Raw genomic sequence first — 22,169 nt, forward strand, 5'->3', positions numbered from 1 at the left:
CCTCTCCATTTTCTCTCTCTCTCCCTCAAATAAATAAATCTTAAAAAAAATGCTAAGGTTTGCTGAATCAGCTCAACATCTATATCCTGCCTTAGCTATAAAGACGTCACATGGAAGCATGATCACTTATCTTGGTTAAAAATGTCACTATGACAAAAGAAAAGACAATAAGTATCCATGACCCTTCATAAAATCTTTCCTTTGGCCACTTAAGATATATTATAGCATTGCATTTTGAGTTTTGAAATCTGAAATCCCAAATGTAATCTTCAGTATCTTAAACTTGAAATGTCTTAGGATGTTATGAGCTCTCTATGGTCATCTGTTACCACATCTTAGAATTATAAAAATAACACCCAGATAAAAAGCACTGTTCTGCGACCAGTTACTAAAAACATTTATTCACTCAAATAGAACAAGCACTGGTGAGAAGATGTTTACATTGGATTCGTCCTGTCTTGTTGAGAGCCCAGGAAATTTAAGTCATGACGCCTTCCGCATCCACATCCTACCGTGCAAGATCCTCAAAATAGGGCTTATAACACTGGGTGTCAAAAATGTGTTTTGCAATTTTTAGCTGATCACAAATTCCGAACCTAAAGGAGATTGGTGAAAATGGCACCAAAAAAGCTAGAGATTAGAAGACAAACTGGGGAGAAAGTTGTCATAATGCTGGGAGTCTGACTTACCCCAGTCCACCTCAAGTCAAGCAACAGAGCCTCTGGGAAAACGACTGGGAGAGTGTCCACATGTCCCTGGTATCACTCCCCCTCACAACAAGCAAAATACTGGCCAATGTGCAAACAACTTTTCTTGAACCTGCCAGAGAACTGAAGTTGCAGGGCAAACAACCCAAAATCTAGAAAGAGACAGGCACCTCCATGGAGAACCTGGACCCAAGCATTTGCTTGTCTAGAACACCACTTGAATAGGACTCAAGCACAGAGGAAGATTCTGCTAAAAGTTCTAATGAACTGCCTAAGGCCAAGGGGTTAGTGCGAGTGTGTACTGTCCCAGGGATCATGGAGAGAAAGGGGCTAAGGGCCTAGTGTAGGGTTTTCCTCAGGAACCAACTGGGTGCTCACAGGGAAGGTCAATGGGGAGCCTGAGGAAGCTCCCTCCATGGTCCATGGTGCTGGCTCGGGCTGGGGAACAGCACCACTGCTGAAACTCTGCCCAGACTTCTCTCTTCTGTCCCCTGAAAAACAAAAGCCATACTCCGTAGGGGAAAGAATAACAAAACATGGCCTTAAGGCACTGCAGGAAACCTGCTGCAGCTGGGAGGGAGAATGGCAGCCATCCTGCCCACACTCTCGCTCCTACAACCCCAAAGGAATAAAAGCCTTAATAGGCAAGAGAAAGAGCAACACAATTGTAGCCTCTGGGAATCCCTATGGGAATCCCACTAAGTAAACCTAGGCAAACCTAGGCAAACCAAACCTAGGAAGTGGGAGTGGGAGGTGAAGGGGGCGCTCTGCCCCAGGAGGAAGACTGGAAAGTACATCAGGCTAGCAGGACATGTAGCCAAAGAGCACCAACAACTTACAAGGACCACACTCCCAAGCTTAGGTTCACAGGGTCTGCCTAAGAGGGAGGCTTAATCAGAATAGGACACCTCTGCCCTGGTCCCCACCGCACACTAAAAACCACTGATTGAAAATAACTGAGGGGTACAGCTGGGGATTCAGCAAGACACAGGTTCTCCCTGGGGAGCAGTGCAAAGAGAATGCTCAAAGAGAGTCCTCCCTGGGGGACTCAAAGACAAGTGGGAGCAGACAAGGGGAACAGAAAAACCCTCTGGAAAATGAGCCCACGCTGTAAACACAAGATATCACTAGAGGAATTTGAAGCCTTCAGTGGAATGAAGGCAACCATAACAACGGCAAGCTTTAAACCCAGCCCAATCCCTGACTGAATTAACACACCCTCATCCTAAAGCACTAGCAGAAGAAAAGGCATGCTTATCTCTGAGCATAAAAAAATATTTACCTAAGTATCTACCATCTATGACATATCTGACTTTCAATAAAAACTATAAGGCATATGAAAAAGGCAAAGAAAAACACTCCATGAAGAGATAAAACAATCATCAGAACCAGACTTAAGATACGATGTTGATGTTGGAACTATCAGACAAGGAATTTAAATTAACTATGGTTAATATGTTAAAAGCTCTAATGGGAAAGGCAGATAACATACAAGACCAAATAGGTAGTTATACATAGAAATGAACACTGTAAGAAAGTATTAAGTGGAAATGATAGAAATAAAAAAAAACATTATGGTAATGAAGACTGGCTCATGAGTACCACTGAAAGAAAAAACTACTGAACCTCAAGAGAGATCAACAGAATAGCAATCATGCAAATGGAAGTTTAAAGAGAGAAAAAAATGTGAATGCACAAACTGTGGGAGAATATAGTCTAACATACAAATAATTGAAATCCTAAAGACAGACAGAAAAGAGAAGAAACCGTTGAAGAAATAATGGCCAAGCATTTTCCAAAATTAGTGACAGACTCCAGACTACAGATCCAAGAAGCTCAGAGAACATCAAACAGCATAAAAACAAAACAAAACAAAACCAAACCTTTAGATATCACTTTCAAACTGCTGAAAACCAAAGACAAAAAAATCTTGAAGGAAAGAAGAGGGAAAAGACATTACCTACAGAGGAGCAAGATAAGAAATACAGAATTCTTGTCAGGAACCAGGAAAGCAAGACAACAATGGAATTACATCAAATGTTGAAAGAAAAATATATCAGTATAGAATTCTATACCCAGTGAAACTCTCCTCCAAAAGTGAAGAAGAAATAAAGACCTTTTAAGGAAAAACAAACAACCCTCTCCTCCAAAACTCAGGGAATTTATTGCCAGGAGACCTGTGACACAAGAAACATTAAAGAACATTCTTCAGGCAGAATATGATACAGATCAGGAACGTTGATATACACAAAGAAGTAAAGAGAATCAGCAAAGGAATAAATGAAGGTAAAATAAAATAAGGTGCATTTTCTTATTTTTAAGTCATCTAAAAGACTACTGACTGTCTAAAGTTGTAATAGCAACAATATATTGTGTGTTGATAGCATATTTAAAATTAAATATATGATAATTGTAAAAGAGATGAGACAAAGGAATTGGGGATATTCTGTTTTAAGATTATACTATATGTGAAGTGGTATACTATTATTTGAAGGCTGACTCAGATTATTTTAAAATGTATATTGTAAACCCTATAGTAGTCATGACAAAAGTTTTCAGAAAAGAGGTATATAGTCAATGAAACCAAAAGCTGCTTTTTTGAAAATACCAATAAAAGTGATAAACCTCTAGGCAAGCTGATTGAGAAAAAAGAAGACACAAATTAAAAATATTGAATGAGAGAGGAAACATCAGTGTTGATACCTTATACTTCAAAGGATAAAAAAGAAATACCACAAACAATTCTATGCCAATAAATTTGGCAATTTAGAATTTTTAAGGATCAATTCCTTGAAAGAATCAAACCACCATAACTCAAGAAAAAAAAAAAACACCTGAATAGTCTTATATCTATTAACAAAATTGTATTTGTAGTTGTAAATTTTAAAAACAAAATGAAACAAAATAAAATTCCAGACTCAGATACTGTCACTGGTGAAATCTTCCAAATGTGCCAACTCTCCTATATTATCTCCTATAGAAAATAGAAGAGAATGGAATACTTCTCAACTCATTTTATGAGGCTAGGATTATTCTAATATCAAAATTAGATAAACACATCACAAGCATAGAAAACTACAGATAAATATCCTCCACGAATATAGATGTAAATATTTTCAACAAAATATTAGAAAGTTGAATACAAAAATATATAAAAGTATACAAAAGAATAATACATTATTACGAAGTGGAGTTGATCCTAGTATTGTAAGGTGGGTTCAATATTAAAAAAACAATCAATATTAGTTACCATATTAACAGACTAGCTAAGAAAAATCATATAAACATCTCAGGAGGTGCAGAAAAAGAATTGGATTAAATTCAACATTCATTCATGATCAAAACTCTCAGGAAATGAGAAACAGAGGCAATTTTATTAACCAAACATAGGATATCCACAAAAAAACCCACAGCTGACATCATACTTAATAATTAAAGACTGAGGATTTTTCTCTTAAGATCAGGATCAAGGAAAGAATGTCTTCTCTGACCACCCCTATTCAACATCCTATTCAGTCCTAAGTGATACAACAAGGCAAGGAAAGGAAGTAATACAGATTGGAAAGGAAGAGATAAAACCATCTCTGTTCACAAATGTCTATGTGGAAACTCTTACAGGATCTAAAAAGTTCTGAGAATAAGTGAGTTTAGCAAGATGGCAGGATACAAGGTCAATATATGAAAGTCAGCTGTATTCCTGTATACCAGCAATGAACAAGGCAAATTTGGGGGAAAGGGAAGAATCCATTATTTACACTAGCGCCAGAAAGAAACAAAAAAACAAGATAGGAAATACTAGATATAAATTTGACAAAACGTGCACGATCTGTATGCTAAAAACTGTGAACACTGATGAAAGAAATCAAAGACCTAAATAAATGGAAAGATATACCATATTCATGGAGTGGAAGTTCAATGTTGTGAAGATGTCAAATTCTTTCCAATCTGATCTATAGGTAGAATTCACTATCAATCAAATAATCTCTACAAATACCTGACCAGTACATTTCCAAAATATCAAGGTCATGATAAACAAGGGAGGAAGGAGAGACTATTACAGATTGGAAGAGACTAAGGAGACATAACAACTAAGTGCAAAGTGATAGCCTGGAGTGGATACTGCAACAGAAAAAGAACATAAGTGGAAAAACATTAAGTGAATAAATTATATTTTAGTTAATGGCAATGTACCAATGTTAATTTCTTAGTTTTCATAAATGTATTATGGTTATATAAAATGTTAATATTATGTAGGAACTGGATGAAGTATATACAAAACTCTGCACTAACTAAGCACCTCTTCTGTAAATTTAAAATTACTTAAAATTTTACTAAAATTACTTAAGTTTACTTTCTTTTAAAAATAAGTAAATGGCACCTGCTGGAGATTTCCCCAAGGGGTCAGAGAAAGACTAGTCTAAGCGTAGTGTTTTAAAATGATATTCAGAGACGAGAATTAAAGCTATTTATCTAAAAATGATTACATCATTCTTAAGTTCTACTTGTTTAATGCAACAGTTATGCCCATATTGAGCACTTATTTTATTCCTGATAACCATCATCTTCCCCTGGAAATTGGCACATAAGGTCAGCTGCCTTAATTAAAAGGGCCAGAGAATTGTAAAAAATATGAAAAGTAGCAACGACTTGATATATTAGAATGAGAGAGTTAAGTTTAATATATCAGAAACTCATGGAAACTCTGACCCCTAGATTGTAATATCTTTATGAAGTTTTAGAAGTGATGCATTATGTAGCTTTACATAAACTTTTCTGAATGTTGACAAAGACTTTGTATTAAAGAATAATGCATATTAAGTGCCTTTTCTTATTTTGATCATTTTTACTTCTAATGACACAAGGACAGTACTTCATTTATACAGAACCTTTCACATTACACTTAGGTGGATGATCCCAAATAAATCCCCAAGATGTTTAAGTTCAAATACTCAGGGAACAATAAATATCAGATGGCATTTCTTTCAAATAAAATTCTTTAAACAGCATTTTCTTTTTCTACCCTGTGGGAACAAAAGAAACCCATATGTGATTTGTTAAAGGCTGCAGGCAATGTGTTACAGTGGCTTTTAATTTAACTGTACACTGTAGGCCTCCTCCCTTTTGCTTGGCAGCTTGATATTCCCATGCCTAGGTGACTACCAGAGAGCCAATGTTCTGCTCCAGGTGAGGTCTCAAAATCTTAAATTTCAAAGAGTTAAAAATAGTGTGTCTTAATTTTCTTATTTGCAAGGAAAATCCACCACCTGGCCTGTGGAAGCTGAGTGCTTGTGTGCAGGGGGAGGAGGGGAAGAAGGGGTAGCTGAGAAGGGGAGGCAGAAGGTTGGGTCAGTTGGGTTGACTTCAGAAAGCTGGGAGCTCGCCCGGGCTCCTAGCCACCACACTGCCCTCTGGCTTTGCTCCCAACTGAAATCTTAGAGAAGTGAAAAATACAGCAGTGCCCAAGTGCACACTGTGCTTGTTTCCACTTGCTTTTTTAAAGGCAATCTTCAATTGACCTTCTTCTGTAGCCAAGTAGAATGCCCCACACAGAATGACCAGAATTAACTTTGTTTTTTCAGAATGAGAAATGTTGATCAACTTCACATTTCCCTTTTGTATTATTGCCTTTCCACAAGGTAACACAGTAATTTTCACTTTCTTATATAGAGCAATGATACTGTACATGTCAATTATTCATCTCAGAATACTAGGCAACAAAACCAAGCAACATAGATGTTTCTTGTCCTGAAGGCTAAAATGATGCCAAAGGAAACTCCTTTTTATAAACAGCAGCTCTTGAACACATCCCTATGTGTGCAAATTAACAGGGTATTTTCAATTTAACTTTTGTTATGGACAAGAAAGTATATGCCATTGTACATATAACTTATGTGCACAAGAGGTGCCCTTGGTTTCTGAAGAAATATAATCAGCAGGAGTGTTGGTTTACATTCATGCTAATGTCTGATATTAGGATGTAAGTCCCGACTGTTTATCATGACAGAATGCAGAATTAAATACGGGTAGATACTTGCGGAAGAAAAACGTATAGATGAAAGAACAGGGTTTGACTATAGTAGAAGATCATATTACATTATCTGGTTATGAAGACTTCCACATATTGTTTTTAATCTAATAGTAATGCAAGTTATGTTTCCAACAAAAATAGCAAATTTATTAACCAGATGTCACCCAGTCTGTAAAGCCAACTTTGATAAGGTAGCTTTCTTTTCCTATTTCTTTTTTAATAAAGTCTAGTTCCTCTGTACAGACAGTTTTAATCTCATTATATCAAGGGTCTACTTGATGGTATTTAATAATCACTGCACTTCCCTGAGACAAACCCCCTGCTCTGATGGTACCAGTCACTGGAGTAAACCAAGCAGCACATTTTTCAGAATCAATGATTGGTGACAGGCTTGCTTATTGTTCATTAATAAACAATAAACGGTAACATTCCTAGTGGGTAATGTCAGGTTACTTGATTGTATTTCCTTCCAATTTATAAGGCTGACCTATGACTCACCAGGTTGGGAATTCTTCTGAATTTACATGCCACCCACGTGCAATCCTTCATCAGGGCAGCTAAATATGCCAGGATTCACATTCTGCTAAACATTCGAACCAAAATTACTCTTGAGTTATGAAACAGGGTTTGTTATGATAAGTTTCATGTAATCTGTGAACTCTGATCATCTCTAGAAAGATATAAAGGATAAGTAATGGTCTACCAAAAAATATACATCTCTTCCATGAAAGAAAGAAAAAGAGCATGTTAATGCAGTGGTAAACCACAACACATAGCCAGTGAACAATAGCTAAGAAATAAAACACACTATTATTTCTTAAGAAAATTATGATTAAAATAAAAAAAATTATCTCAAAGATGAAAAATAACCTAGAGATCAAAAAATGTATTTTAAGTTTTTAAAAATGTTTTAATCAGGGGCACCTGGGTGACTCAGTTGGTTGACTCTTGATTGCAGCTCAGGTCATGATCTCAGGGTCATGGGATTGAGCCCCGTGTTGGGCTCTATGCTCTGTGGGGAGTCGGCTTAAGATTCTCTCTCCCTCTGCCCCTCCCCCAGGTTGTGGGCGTGTATGCTTACTCGCTCTCAAATAAATAAATCTTTAAAATAAAAAATGTTTTGGGGCGCCTGGGTGGCTCAGTCGTTAAGTGTCTGCCTTTGGCTCAGGTCGTGGTCCCAGGGTCCTGGGATCAAGCCCCATTTCAGGCTCCCTGCTCGGCGGGAAGCCTGCTTCTCCCTCTCCCACTCCCCCTGGTTGTGTTCCCTCTCTCGCTGTGTCTCTCTCTGTCAAATAAAATCTTTAAAACAAAATAATAAAATAAAAATGTTTTAACCAAAGGGAGCTGCATTTTTATATATCGCTAACACCAAAATAATCAAATTCCCATTTCTAATGTGCTTGTGGAAAATATGCTTTCAAATGAAGAGTCCATTTTTCCTCTCCTGGGTTGAAGGCCTTCTATTCTTCAGGTGGTTTGAACTCATCTCCTCAGATAGACTGGCCAAGGCCAATTCTTATTTCATTTGAATCCTACACGTTAAAATCACTAAACACGTTCTTTCTGTGTTTGGTTGAACCTTAGTTTGCCTTGGTTCTGCGTCATCACTTGGAAGACTATGGCTTTTCCATCAGCCCCAGGCATGAAAATCCACACCCACATACACTCACCTGTCTACTCTCCCCTAGTACCTAGCCCATCACTCTTTTTTTTTTTTTAAAGATTTTATTTATTCATTTGACAGCGAGAGACACAGCGAGAGAGGGAACACAAGCAGGGGGAGTGGGAGAGGGAGAAGCAGGCCTCCCTCAGAGCAGGGAGCCCCACACGGGGCTCGATCCCAGGACCCTGGGATCATGACCTGAGCCGAAGCAGATGCTCAGTGACTGAGCCACCCAGGCGCACCTACCCCATCACTCTGAACTTGCCCTAGGACACAGGAAGAAGGTGATGGGTGTGTCCCTCCAGTCTGAATCCCTGCAGGGAACCCACAGCCAAGTCACCCCACTTGGGGGACACTCGTTGTCTTGGTGACCCAGCTCCACAACCAGTGGGATCAAGTTCAAACTCTTCAGCTTTCTCCCCCACTGCTTCTCCATCGTTGCTGCCCTTAAAATAGGACATGTTGTTCCCATGCACATGGAACAATGGTATGCTCCCCCAATCTAATCAGCTTGGTTTCTGTAGGTACCAAAACCAAAGTTCAGTCTCTCCCTTGAATTAATCTGTGGTCCATGGATTCGGCGGGGGGGTGCCCATTACTTCCCTTGAATTGTATGAAATGTCAAGTGGGTGTGTTGGTTTGGAGAGCCAGTCTGTAGCATTCATCATCTCAGACTACTCTCCCCCTTGGTAGCTACAACCCAGCTACTCTGGCTTCTCTCCTTAAACCTAACAAATCCCTTCCCTCCTGGGGCCTTTGTACTTCTCTGCATCCATCCTCATCATTCAAAGCATGCATTAATTACTCCCTGGAATGACTGAAGTTAGGTGCTTGTTGACTTGCTTGTCATCTGTCTTCCCTTCTGGAATGACCCTCACTAGAGCAGGGTCACCTCTGTCCTGCTCACCACAGAATTCCCAGAGCCTGAAACAGGCCAAAGTAGTGAGAGATGCTCAATCAATACTTGCTGAATTAATGAATACCTGAATGAATCAACCTTTCAAAGTGGTTTGAGATGTAAGAAAAGCTCTGATTTTGTTGTTCTACATGATGGAAATCAGCCTCCCAATAATCAAAAGGGCTGTATGTCATATATTCTAAAATATCTAAAAAATCAACTAGCATAATATAATCATAAACTTCTATTCTCTTTGACTCCCTTTTCTTTCAAATGTGCATCTGAATCTCCTTTCAGATATGCATGCTGCCTTGTTCACTGTTGTTCTCTTTGCTTTTCAAATACATATTTAAAGTTCGTTTAAAGTTTGTAGTTTACTTATGACTACAAGGGCTTCCCTTCCGGGGTCCCTGGGTGGCTCAGTCAGTTAAGCGTCTGCCTTCAGCTCAGGTCATTGATCCTGGAGTCCTGGGATCGAGCCCTGCATCCAGCGCCTTGCTCAGTGGAGAGCCTGCTTCTCCCTCTCCCTCTCACCTCGCCCATGCACTCTCTCGCTCTCACTCGCGTTCTCTCTCTCAAATAAATAAATAAAATCTTTCAAAAAAAAAAAAAACCCACAACAAACAAACAAAAAAAGCCTTCCCTTCCTATGAATCCCAAAATAATTTCTGGAAAGATGTGAGTAACTTTCTTGGGACCCTGGGTTGTACTTGAGTTATGTAGAAGAAAACCCACAAAACTGGTGTGTTAAGAACAGAAGTGAAGCAGTCACCTGGGTCTAGCTGGCTGATGTTCTAGCCTTTCTTCCTGCAGGCAGAAATTTTTGTAAATGTCCAGGTCTTGTGTCAAAAAAAAAAAAAAAAAAAAAATGGAGTCTGTGGTCCTATTTCTACCACATTCTAACATCTCTCCAAAGGGAGATGGATCAAATGCCGTTCTGCACTTTCTCCCTGTGGAGCTGACTCACCCTTTCAAGCTAATTCCACCCTCACTTTTCCAGGAGGATCCGCACACCTCACCAAAGCTCTGCTTTTGCCACCCTCTTCCCTCCCCTCCTGTCCACGTTTTAGGGGCTCCAATATGGCTTCCTTGGACGTGCTGTATCCCCAAGGCCAAGAGCCAAGACATATTCTTCTTTCCACTCTTGTCAGTAAAATATGTGGGAAGAAACAGAGCCTGAGGTCAAAGGGCACTGGGACATGGTGGGAAGCTGCATAAATGTATGGAGAATGTGGTCATGGCTAGCAACCCCAAGGTGCCAGCAGCTCAAGCAGGGACAAAGGACAGTCTGCTGAAAAGTGAGGATTCCTACTGGACAAAATATTTCTTATCCACTGTTGTTTTCTTTTTTATGGAGAGAAGTCCATTCCTGATCTCTCTCTCTTTATCTGTCTCTGTCTCTTTTGCTTCTTTGTTCATTATCTCCCTCACTGCAGAAAGAGATGGAACTTTACCTAATTCGTGAATCTGGGAAAAATAAATAAACAAGATGTTCAGCTTAGCTTCTCGCTCTTTCTCTTTCCTATGCAGGCTCTCCCCAGGACATACAACTGCTTTGCTCCTTCACGTTCCTTGTGGGCCGGCACACGTGCTGTCTAGGGCCATGTAACACTGAGTGGCTAAGTTCAACACTTGTTTTGGTGTTAGAGAAACCCACTTCCCTGCAGATCTTAACCACATTTTCAAACTCTGCCTTACTAGTTATAAAGATAATATTTTAACCTCCTATCCACTCTACCCATTTGTCATGTTCTCCAACAGATTGAGAACTTGGGCTGTTTACTGGGCTCCACGAACTGTAACAGTTGTTAATATGTTTACTTTCTCTCCCTCCCAAAACCCTATTAAAATGACAGTAAAAGGTTTTAAAAATTATTGGCCTATAAGTACAAAGCAAACCAGAAAAGGAGATATAACAAATTTTTGAAGAAAAAAATTGATGGGAAGGTACAACTCAAGTACCTGTTTAAGATACCTTTATTTTAAAAACATTTTTAATTATTACTTTTTAGATGGGGAGGGGCAGAGGGAGAGGAAGAGAGAGAATCCTAAGCAGGCTCCACGCCCAGTGCAGAGCCTCACTGCAGAACTTGATCCCACGACCCTGAGATCATGACCTGAGCCAAAATCAAGAGTTAAGAGTCAGACATTTAAATGACTAAGCCACCCAGACGTCCCTGTTTAAAATACCTTTAAAAAAGTGAGGCAATTTATACTGTAGAACCCAGAAAAGAGGCAGGCCTTGTAGACTGCAGAGGTCACAGAAGGTTTGGCTGAGCTTGAGGCTGGAAACGCATAGCTCTATACAAAGTAATTGGAGCCTTCTTCCCAAATTTTACACAAAAAGAATCTCTTTGCTGCATGTAAAAATATTAGAGGTGAGCCAGTTCCAGACAGAATTGTATTAAAAATAGACCAGTCAAGGGTTACACACACACACACACACACACACACACACACTCACACTCTGGAATATTACTCAGCCATAAAAAGAATGAAATCTTGCCATTTGCAACAACGTGGATGAAGTGTATTATGCTAAGTGAAATAAGTCAGTCAAAGAAAGATAAATACCATATAATTTCACTCAACTGTGGAATTTAAGAAACAAAACAAATGGACAAAGAAAAAAGAAGAGAGAAACCAAGAAACAGACTCTCAACTCCAGGGAACAAACTGATGGTGACCAAAGGGGAGTGGGTGAAGTAGGTGATGGGGATTAAGAGCACACTCATCATGATGAGCACTGAGTAATGTATACAAGTGTTGAATCACTATGTGGTACACCTGAATCTAATATAATACTGTATGTTAACTATACTGGCATTAAAACGAAAAACTTAATAAACAACAACAACAAAAACGTACATTGAAAAAAAAAAGAAACCAAGCCAGTCAACTACTTCATACCCATTAGAATGCCCATTGTGGGTAAAAAGGAAACAGAAATTAAGTGCGGGCAAGGACGTGGAGAAGTCAGATTCCCCAAGTATTGCTGGTGGGAACAGGGCTGTTAGGTTGATGGTTCCTCAAAAAGTGAAGCACAGAATGATCTAGCAATTCCACTTCTTGCCATGTGACCAAAAGAACTGAAAGCCGGGGTTTGAACAGGTATTTGTACACCTATGTTTGCAGCGGCATGATTCACAGTAGCCAAAAGGTGGGAGTGCCCCAGGTATCCATGGACAGGTGAATGGATAAACAAAATGTGATCCATATACATACAAATGGAATAGTACTCAGACTTGGAAAGGAAGGACGTTCTGCTACCTGCTACAACATGCATTAACCTTCAGGACAGTATGTAAGCGGTCGGTCACAAAAGGACAAGTCCTGTATCATCCCACCCGTATGAGGTGCCTCGCCATCAAATTCACAGAGACAGAAAGCAGATTAGAAGTCATGGGGAGTGCAAGGCGCGGGTAACAGATATTTGTAATGGGGACAGTTTCTGTTCGGGAGGATAAAGAAAGTTCTGGAGATGGACAGTTGTGATGGTTGCATAGCAATGTGAATGTGCTTAATGCCACTGAATTGTATATGCAAAAAATGGTTAAGATGATACATTTTATGGTATGGGTATTTTACCACAGTTTTTTTCAAGAAAGGACTTGCCAGGCAATCAGGTGCTGAAAAGAGCGCTAAGCCAGCAGTGGAAATGATGAGGAGTGGGAAGAAGTTTCGTCCAGAACTCCCCTCAGAGAAAAATGTCTGGTAAGTCCATTTATGTGAGAAGCAAGGTGCTCCGGGGACAACACCTGCTCCCCTGCATTCCTCCTGACATAATTGCATCATTTTGCCGAGTAGAATATTCTGGTAGCTCTGGAATATGGAGCTAAGAGAAGATGCCTCCGACACACAGCCCGTAATTCAAACTCCAGTTCTGTCAGAAAAAGGCTGACATTTCTGGTACATATAATGAATACCACTAACATGTTATTCACTGATACTGCTGAACAAATAATTCAGATGACGACCTTTTCCAAATCAGGAATTAGGAAGCATTACCTGAGAAAGGGATCTTCCTGATTTGTAAACATGAAACATGTAAATATGAAACAAAAAATCTGATAAGGTCGTAAAAGTTATCTTTAGTTACACACTTAACACACAGCTTTATTGAAAAGGACCAATTGTCAAAAATAATCCTGTCCTAAAAAGACATAGTCACTCTATCGTAACAAGGCAGACAGACTACACTGGCCTAGAGGAGCTCTCTCAACCAGGGCTTCTCCATCCTGGCTGCAGACTGGAATCACCTGAAGCCTAACAAAGTGTCTGAGCCTGGTGTCTTCCCCTGACTTTCTGATGAAATGGCTCTCGGAGGGTTCTGGAACTTTCCAAAGCTCCCCATGTGGCTCTAATATGCAGCCACGGTGGAGAGATGGTCTAAATAAAGGAAACCAATTTCCTGATCATTGTGCAAGTGGATAGATCTGTAGATGCAGTAATTCAAATGAGATGTTTGTGCGGGAAACTCCCACCGCCATTGGCAAGGAGCTTTTTGGAAACTTGCTCTCAAACATTTGTACAAAATAATTCCCTGGAGCCTTTGTTTTAAGCTGGGTCACTTACAGAGGACAGCGACTCACTCTCGCTCTCAGGGGGTCTGCGGAAAGGGGCCCTGGAGCCGGGAGGCTCCCGCACCTCACAGCTGCTGGGATTGTTTTCCACAGAAGAGCCCCACCTTTACAGCGGGACAAACACAAACTTCTAATTCAGTAATCAGGACAGATAATTGCATCCTCCTAATTGCCTTCTTTTTTCAGCTTAGGTTCACATTGATGGAGACGGTAAAATTAGTCCACAAGCCATGTGAAGTTTGCTACTTTGCTGATTAAAGCCTTAATTGATTCAGAATGTTTTACAAATCAATCTCTGTGAATCACTTCAGGCGCACGAAGGCATCTTATAAAGAAGTGTTAGCCCCAAACAGGGTGCAGAATGAGCACCAAGTTAACAGCCCTTCTGGTGAAGACATTCAAGTGCTCCATGGTATGAAAATGAGGCTTGCTTTCTCCCATTTGTGTTCAAATTACTCATTCCATTTCTTTTTGGTGGTGCCCAAGCAGCAGGGGAGTCAGCTAAACCTCTTCAGTCTGAAGCACACAAGCACTCCCTAAACCCAAAAATGTCTATGTGGTGATGACTACCCTTCTGCAAGTACTGGAATGCGAGCACCGGAACAAGGATGTACGGAGACGCTCTGATCTTACACAGACATCAAATGAAATGGGTGGATTTTGTTCAAGCAAAACGGCTACCACTGGAGCAACAATCAGGACCCTTTCCCCATCTTTTCCCCCACAGTAGGTCGCCTAGCTAGTCTCTATTCAGGAACATGAGGACTATTTCCAGTTGATACAAGTGCAAACGGCCTCCCATACATGTCCTTATGATCACACGCAAGTATTTCTCAGAGCAGTGAACTGAAGACATACAGAGCATGGGAAACTATCCTTCATTGTAACAGGATTTAATGGCTTATCAAAATGGCTGTCTTATTCTACACATCAATTTACAGTATTTTGAAAATTCTGTTATCCTACCCCCTGCCCAACACTGGATCTTATCAACTGGATATTGGCTATCATCAAACTTCTTCAATGCTCAACAGTTTAATGAGTGAAATTTGTACTCTGTTTTAATTTGTGTTACCTAGATGAAGAGCGAGCTCGTCCATCCTTACATAAGCTTAGTGGCGATATGTATTCACCTTCTATCAACCGCCTTGTCATATATTTTGACCATTTTTGTCCTTGACTTACCTTTTTTCATGGTGATTACTTCTAGAATACTAAGTCTTTGTAGATTAACTGTGTTGCAAATATTTACTTCTGGTTGTCTCTTGTCTCTTAATTTTGCTTACAGAGCTCCTTATTACATGCAGATTGTAAATTTTGATGCAATAAAGTATTTTCCCAGTTCTCTCACTGCTTTACATTTTTGTTTCTTGAAAAGGTTTTCCGTATACCAATATTTTCTAAGGATTCAGTTTTTTATTTACACTTACATGTTTGATTTATTTGGAATTTATTCTGATAAGTATGGTGCAAGTGACAGAGGTGTCAAGGACACTATGGTTGACTCATCAGTATTAATTCAACACCTAAAATCTGGTCTAAGCCAATGACCATTTGGCTCTCCCCTGGTGACTGTGGTTGCAGTTGATCTAATAAGGCAAAAGGGAAGGAATATTCATGGTGTGGCTCTTGATGAGGAGGCATGAAATCCCTAACTGCTACCAGTGGTCACCTTGATTTGGGATGAAGCTGATGCTGAGGATGATAGAGCAGAAAATCAAGAAGAATCTGAGGCCCTGATGACATCATGAGCCACACCAGGTACCTGCCCTACCTTTGGACTTGGTGATAACAGACCTCCTTACAGTTAAAAACAAGTTTGAGTTGAGGTTTTCTGTTGCTCAAGTCCAAAGCAACCTAACTGATAAGTAGATTTCACCACATATGGGTGTCACTACCCTGAAGCCACCATAAATAAAGGCCCCAGAGAATGAGAACAGAGCATGTGACATCCCAAAGAAAAGCCACCTTAAAAGGAGACCGCTAGCCCAGCCACCCAGCTGACAACAGGTGGGCAGAGATGAACCTCCCAGCCAAGTCCTTCACCAATCCATGAACCACAACATCATGAGCGGAAAAAAAGAGAGGTTGTTATAAACGACTAAAGATGGGGGATAGCTGTTACACTAGAGAACCAAACAGTACCTTTGTACATTCCTGCTCCAATGTGACAACTTTATTACCTTACAGTAACAGGGAAATTCTTTCCCTTTCTCGTCGCCCTTGTGAAGCTTGTACGGGGGACTCGTGCTTCCAGGAAGATGGCCTAGATGTATTTCTCCCAATTCCCCCTGCTAAATAAGCACACCCGAAAACCCTGGGTTTTATGTAGAAAGCAAATTCTGAACGGAGGGTGAAACACCTCTTGGAAATTTTTCTCCATTCTGTCCCCATCCTCCCTCTCCGGAGAAAGCCGTGGTCAACAGTTCAGCGCAATTCTCTTCTGGATCTTCCCCAATTCATTTATCTGCATATGTGTGTGCTAATAAAATGTATAAAGGACTGTTTTGTATTTTTAAAAATAAACCAATCAGGGGTGCCCGTGTGGCTCAGTCGGTTAAGCATCCGACTCCTGCTCACAGCTCAGGTCTTGATCTCAGGGTCTTGAGATCAATCCCCGCGTTGGGCTCCACGCTGAGTATGGTACTTAAAAAAAGAGAGAGAGAGAGAAAGAGAGAGAAATAAACTAATCATACTATATGCACTGTTCTATGGCTTTCTTTTTTCCACAGAAAAAATATGTTTTGGAGTTGGAGCCATACTTCTATGTACAAATCTACCTCATTACCCAGAAAGGATCTGTTGTATCCCATCATATGGATGTACTAGGGCTTATTAAAAGCTTCCACATTCATTCTTAAATAAACTTGATAAATCTCATCATTGTACTGAATTTATTGATTAATCTGAGGGGAGTCAATATCTTCACATAATTGAGTTTTCCATCCATGAACATTTTCTACCACCCCATTTGTTCCGTCTTTCAAAATCTCCAGTGAGGTTCTACAGATTCTTATGTATTTCTTGTTGGGTTTATTAAAAACTATTTAGAAGTTTAGCTTGCTATAGTGATGGCATGTTTTAATTTTAATTACATTTCTATTATGTCTTTCTAAAGAATTATTTCTGATGAACAGGAAAACTGTTAATTCTTTCCATGTTGATCTTGTATCCAAGCATCTTTCAGGGCTCTCTCATAAATCCTAATCCCCAATAGATTATCTTAGATTTTCTGTGTCAGCAATCACATTGCCTGAAATAATGACACGTTGGCCTCTTTATAGTATCTGTAACTCTTTTCTTTCCTGTCTTTCTGCCCCTACCTCGAACCCCCACCCCCCCACCGCCCCTGTTATTTCATTTACTGTCCTCAGGATAATGTAATAGCTGACATTCTTGCCCAGACCCAGACTTTAAACTCAAGGCTTCTAATAACTTATGACTAAGTTATTTCCAGATTTTTGTCAGATACCCTCTATTTGGTTAATATGCTTTTCTTCCATTCCCAGTGGCTGATTAACTTTGACAATAAATGGGAGTTGAATTTTTTCATAGTCTAATTCTGAGCCATCCTTCCATTTTTAGGTGTCCAACCCACCATATTAATTATAACTGTCATAGTGTCTTGGCAGATCCCTTCTTAGCATGAAATATCCTTCTTTGTTGGTTTTTAAAAAAGATTTACTTAATTACTTTAGAGAGCGCGAGTGAGAGAGGGAAGGGGCAGAGGGAGTGGGAGAGAGGATCTCGAGCAGAGTCGGACTCTGACTCGGGACTTGATCTCAAGACCCTGAGATCATGACCTGAGCCTCCAAAACCAAGAGTCAGACACTCAGCGGACTGAGCCACCCAGGGGCCCCCTCCTTTGTTCTTTTTAATACCATTTGACCTGAGTTCTAATTTCTCTAATACCTAATATAATATTGTTAAATCAGATTGATCATGGTTAACATTTGATATGTCTTTGTATCTGTTTACTTCAACCTTCCTACACAGGCGAGAAAATATTCCCTGTAAATCACATGTAATCAACAGCTTTAAAAAAAAAACAATCTGAAAGGCTTTGTCTTTCATTAAGGTGAGTTTTAATCAGTCACATTTACTGAGACTACTCATCTGTTTGTAGTGGTCCTGATATCTTGTTTCATATATTTATTTCCTATGATTCTTCATTTTTTAAAAAAAACCTTCTGTTCCTATTCTTTCTTGGATTGATCTGATCCATTCCATTTTTTTCTCCAGTGTCTGGAAGCTATGCATTCAATTTCTATTCTTCTAGTGGCTACCCTTAACATTTTAACGTTTACTTAAGTGTACTTTTTCCTTATCTAGACTTAATCAGTAGGTATGTCCTTCTCCTGAACAAGGTAAGAAAATTAGTATACTTTTTATTCATTTCTTCACCACTCCCTCCCTCTCTCTTCTCTCCAAACCATCAATACCTCTCATTGTTGATGATTCTTGGAATTTTGTTCTGTGTTGTTAGTCAATATGAAACATTCTTTAGATTTAATAGTAAGGTTTAGCAAATTCTTTATTCATTTTTACTTCATTTGTGTATAGTTTTCTTACTGCTGGAGTATATCCTTTATCAAATTCTTTCACAGTGAGTAAGTGGCAAATTTGAGACCATAAGTGTCTACAAATGTCTTTGTCACTTGAAAGACTATGGTATAGAGTTTTACATTCAAAGTTATTTTCCCTCAGAATCTCGACTAGAAGTATTCTATTTTTTCTTTCAGGGCTCTTTGAGAATACTGTGTTGGAAGGTTTGTTTGTTGCTGTTTCTACTGGCACCCAGTGACCTCTTTAATTTGCTTTGCTTCAGTTACGGAGATCCCCTAATATTTCTTTGCATAGTGCCTCCCCCACCTTCTCTTAACATGAAACACCTGTTACTGAATGAATGCTGGCTATAGAAATACGACCATTAGCTTTTTCCCACCTACACAATATCTCACAGTCTGTCTGTGGCACATTCTAGAGGGGGGTTCCTAAGCTTGTTCTCCAATCGTGTCCACTGATTTCCTCCATTACTGCATTTTTGTCTCAACAGTCAGTCTTTACTTTCCAGGATATGCAGTTTTTACTGATGAAATCATTTCTTGTATCTCTCCTAAAACAATAATCTGTGTCTTCTCTATAGTTCTTTTCCATTTGCTCTCTTCAGTGCTTCCTCGAATGAGTGTTCTTTGCTGAATTTGTGTGTCTTTTTCCTGGGGCTTCCCAGCTACCCAGTGACTCTGAATGTCATGTGCATCTTTGTCCTGGAGATTCCAAGTGAGAATCCTGCTGTGGGAGAAGGGGTGGATGCGCCACTGGCCAGGATGCTCACATAGATGATCTTCGGGAAGGAGCACTCTCCTTTCCTCCTAGCGTACGGAGGAACCAACCACTCTTTGACTCCAACCCCAGTACGCACAGCTCTCACCTGCAGGCAACTGCATCCAGGGCCGAAGGGGGCTGGGATGAGCAAGTATGGTGTATGCAGACTCCTGAGGACAGAGCTGCCAGAGCTCAGTCAGTCTCCCTGCTTGGGCACCAGGCCCCACCCTACTCTCCCCGTCTCCCACACCTAGTTTGTAGGCTTCCTCTCAGGCACCCCCACCTGCTTTTGTCCTCCAGGAATTCCTCGGAATAATATATCCCTTTATGTCCTATCTGTGCCATCTATCGATCTTTCAATCATCTACCTGTCTTCATTTTTGTTTCTATTATTTGGAGTGAGAGGGAAAGACTATGGTAGATTCTTAGTCTGCCATCTGACCTAACCCCTCATATATTCTTCTGTATTTTCAGAAGAAGATATTGCAAAATAAAGCTAAATTGTCACTTTTATGTTTTCTAATAAATAAAGACACTCAAAGTTACGTGACTCACTTTAAAATTTCATGAGCAAAATATTTCTTAAATTACATTCTATTCTCATTGTCCCTATTCTGGGATATGGTCACCATCTTACTCTAGGATATCAGATCATCTTCAACAGTTAATAATGGGTACTGGTAATAAGTACAGGGACCGCAGGCAAGGAGATGAGCAGCAGACATAATTCACATTTACTGAATGTCTACTGTGTTTTAGGGGCTCTACTTATGTAATCTGATTTAATTTGCACAAATACTCTGTAAGGCATGGATTGTTACGTTTATTATTCACATTTTACAGATGGGGCATCTAAGGCTTGAAGAGTTGTGGTAACCTTCCTGCACTCACAGGACTGGGAAGAAGAGTCGAGATCAGGACAGAGGTCAGACGATTGCCAAACCCTGCTCCTCCACCAAAACCGGGCATCAGATTGCGCTCCTACAAGTTGTCCAAGAAAGTGAGATTTGCTATATCACTCTCAAGTGCTTTATTCCTTGGAGTTATCATCCCTATTCTCAAATTAAGAAATTTGTAAGGTTTATTGCTTAAAAAATAAAAGAAATGCATACATATACACGTACATATACAAAATCTAATTAGAAAATTTTTCTAGCAAAACTTTCAATATTAAAATCACTTAATCAAAAAAAAACCCCCACAAAGCCTATGAAACATAAGATAGAATAGGTTGTGAGGTCCTTGAGGATAGTCATCTTTATTACTATATCCCCAACAGCTGACACTCAATAAATGCCCTCCAAAATTGTTGAATAAATGAACAAACAGACTCCAGGATCTATACTCAGGACTGCAAATGTTTCCAAGATTAGTCTGAACAACAGATTGCTTTCCATCATTCCCACCAGCAAAATCAATATCAGCACGGGGCATCCTCCAAATGGCACATACCCGCTTCTCCACACTGCCGTGCAGGAGGACAGAACTAGTTAGTGTCACCACAAGCTAATCTTCTGCCTTCACATGAGGTGATTTCGCTCAGAAGGACTCTGGGGTCGGTGACTACTGTGACAAGGGTACATAGTATTTAAAGACAAAAAAACCCCATGTTTTTCTTTCCTTAAATAGCATGCCTTAAAGGTAAATTTCAAAAAACAAAATAAACGGTACCTCTTTCGCCTTTTATGAGACTCATACAACTGCTGTATGTCCAGTGGTGAGCTCTGTAACCACAGTGAGACAACCACAGCTTCCAAACATGCGCGGTGTCCTTCAAAGACACTCTGCCCTCATCACTCTGGGCTGGTCACTTCCAGGCTTCTACAGGACACTGACCAGAACCGTTTTTGGAATCGAAATTTCAAAATGACTTAAATAATCCCAAGAAAGAGCAAGAGTAGACCCCCACTCATGCACATTGCTTATCGTCAACAAGAGGACCCAGGAATTCTTATTTGGTTGTCCAAAAATGAGCTAGAAAAAGCAACCCTTCCTTCTCCTTTTGTTCACCCAGTTTAACTCCACTTCAGTTCCACAAGCAAGCTCTCAATGCCCCAGCAACATTAAATAGTTTAAAATATACCTCAAACACATATTTCCTATTAGGGACACATTTTTTTCTTATTTGTCAAAATCTGCCAGGGGTATGAGAATGAGCTGCTTTACTCATATATCTTACTCTTTAACAACAATGCCTTAAATCTTATTTTACTTCCTTTACTGGGTGTCTGAAGCAATTCAGCCATTTAGCTTTGATGTCCGGTCCTTCTCCAAAGGCCACATCTTCCATGTCTACCACGGCCACCTATGAGGACAGTCTCCTGGGAGACCGGGTGGGTAAACCCACTCCAAGGCTTCCCGTAAATCACGCCCACCTGCCCAATGCCAGCAACCGTCACTTAGCGAATGAGGCTCTTCTTAAAAATACACATCTTCGTAGTACTTGTATGACTGGCAAGTTTTCACATCAGAGATATTACTTATCTCAATTATTATTTCCTTGGGATTGGTATTTTCAAAATACAGCTCCATTAAAGGAAACACTGATGACAGAGCGAGAATGATACACACATGATACAAAGAAGCATATTATGCTTCTATCTTTATGGAAATATGAAGCATAAATTAGCTTTAACTGAGATTTTGAATATGTTAAATACTTATAACATCAGTAACATGAAGCCAAAATTAAATATCAGTTTCTTAAGAAATATGAAGAAAGGATAATTCCTTCATTAAAATGTTAATATCATCCAAATAATTCAATTTCTATAAAAGACTATATCATGTCTTCTAGAAAACATTGTCTCCTAAAAGCTTATTATTCATGGTAGATAGCATCTTTGTCTGCTCTTAACAAGCTTTAAATGCATTTTAATAAAATGATAATTTTTACTCCAACAAGTGAAACTTCCCACGTGTATTGTATAATTGTGAGCTACTAATAATGCACGCATGGTTTTTT

The 22,169-nt window shown here is 39.7% G+C and overlaps 1 protein-coding gene across 1 annotated transcript in view; it reads right to left on the reverse strand.

Moving 5' to 3' along the window:
- The window catches only part of SDK1 (sidekick cell adhesion molecule 1), an 876,702-nt gene that overhangs the window by 298,591 nt on the left and 555,942 nt on the right, over positions 1-22,169 (reverse strand). The gene's annotated exons all lie outside the window — the stretch shown is intronic.

This window comes from Eumetopias jubatus, unplaced genomic scaffold (genome assembly GCF_037043125.1).
Source record: "Eumetopias jubatus isolate StellerSeaLion01/CBP00866 unplaced genomic scaffold, mEumJub1_p1.0 scaffold_12, whole genome shotgun sequence".
NCBI lineage: Eukaryota > Metazoa > Chordata > Mammalia > Carnivora > Otariidae > Eumetopias > Eumetopias jubatus.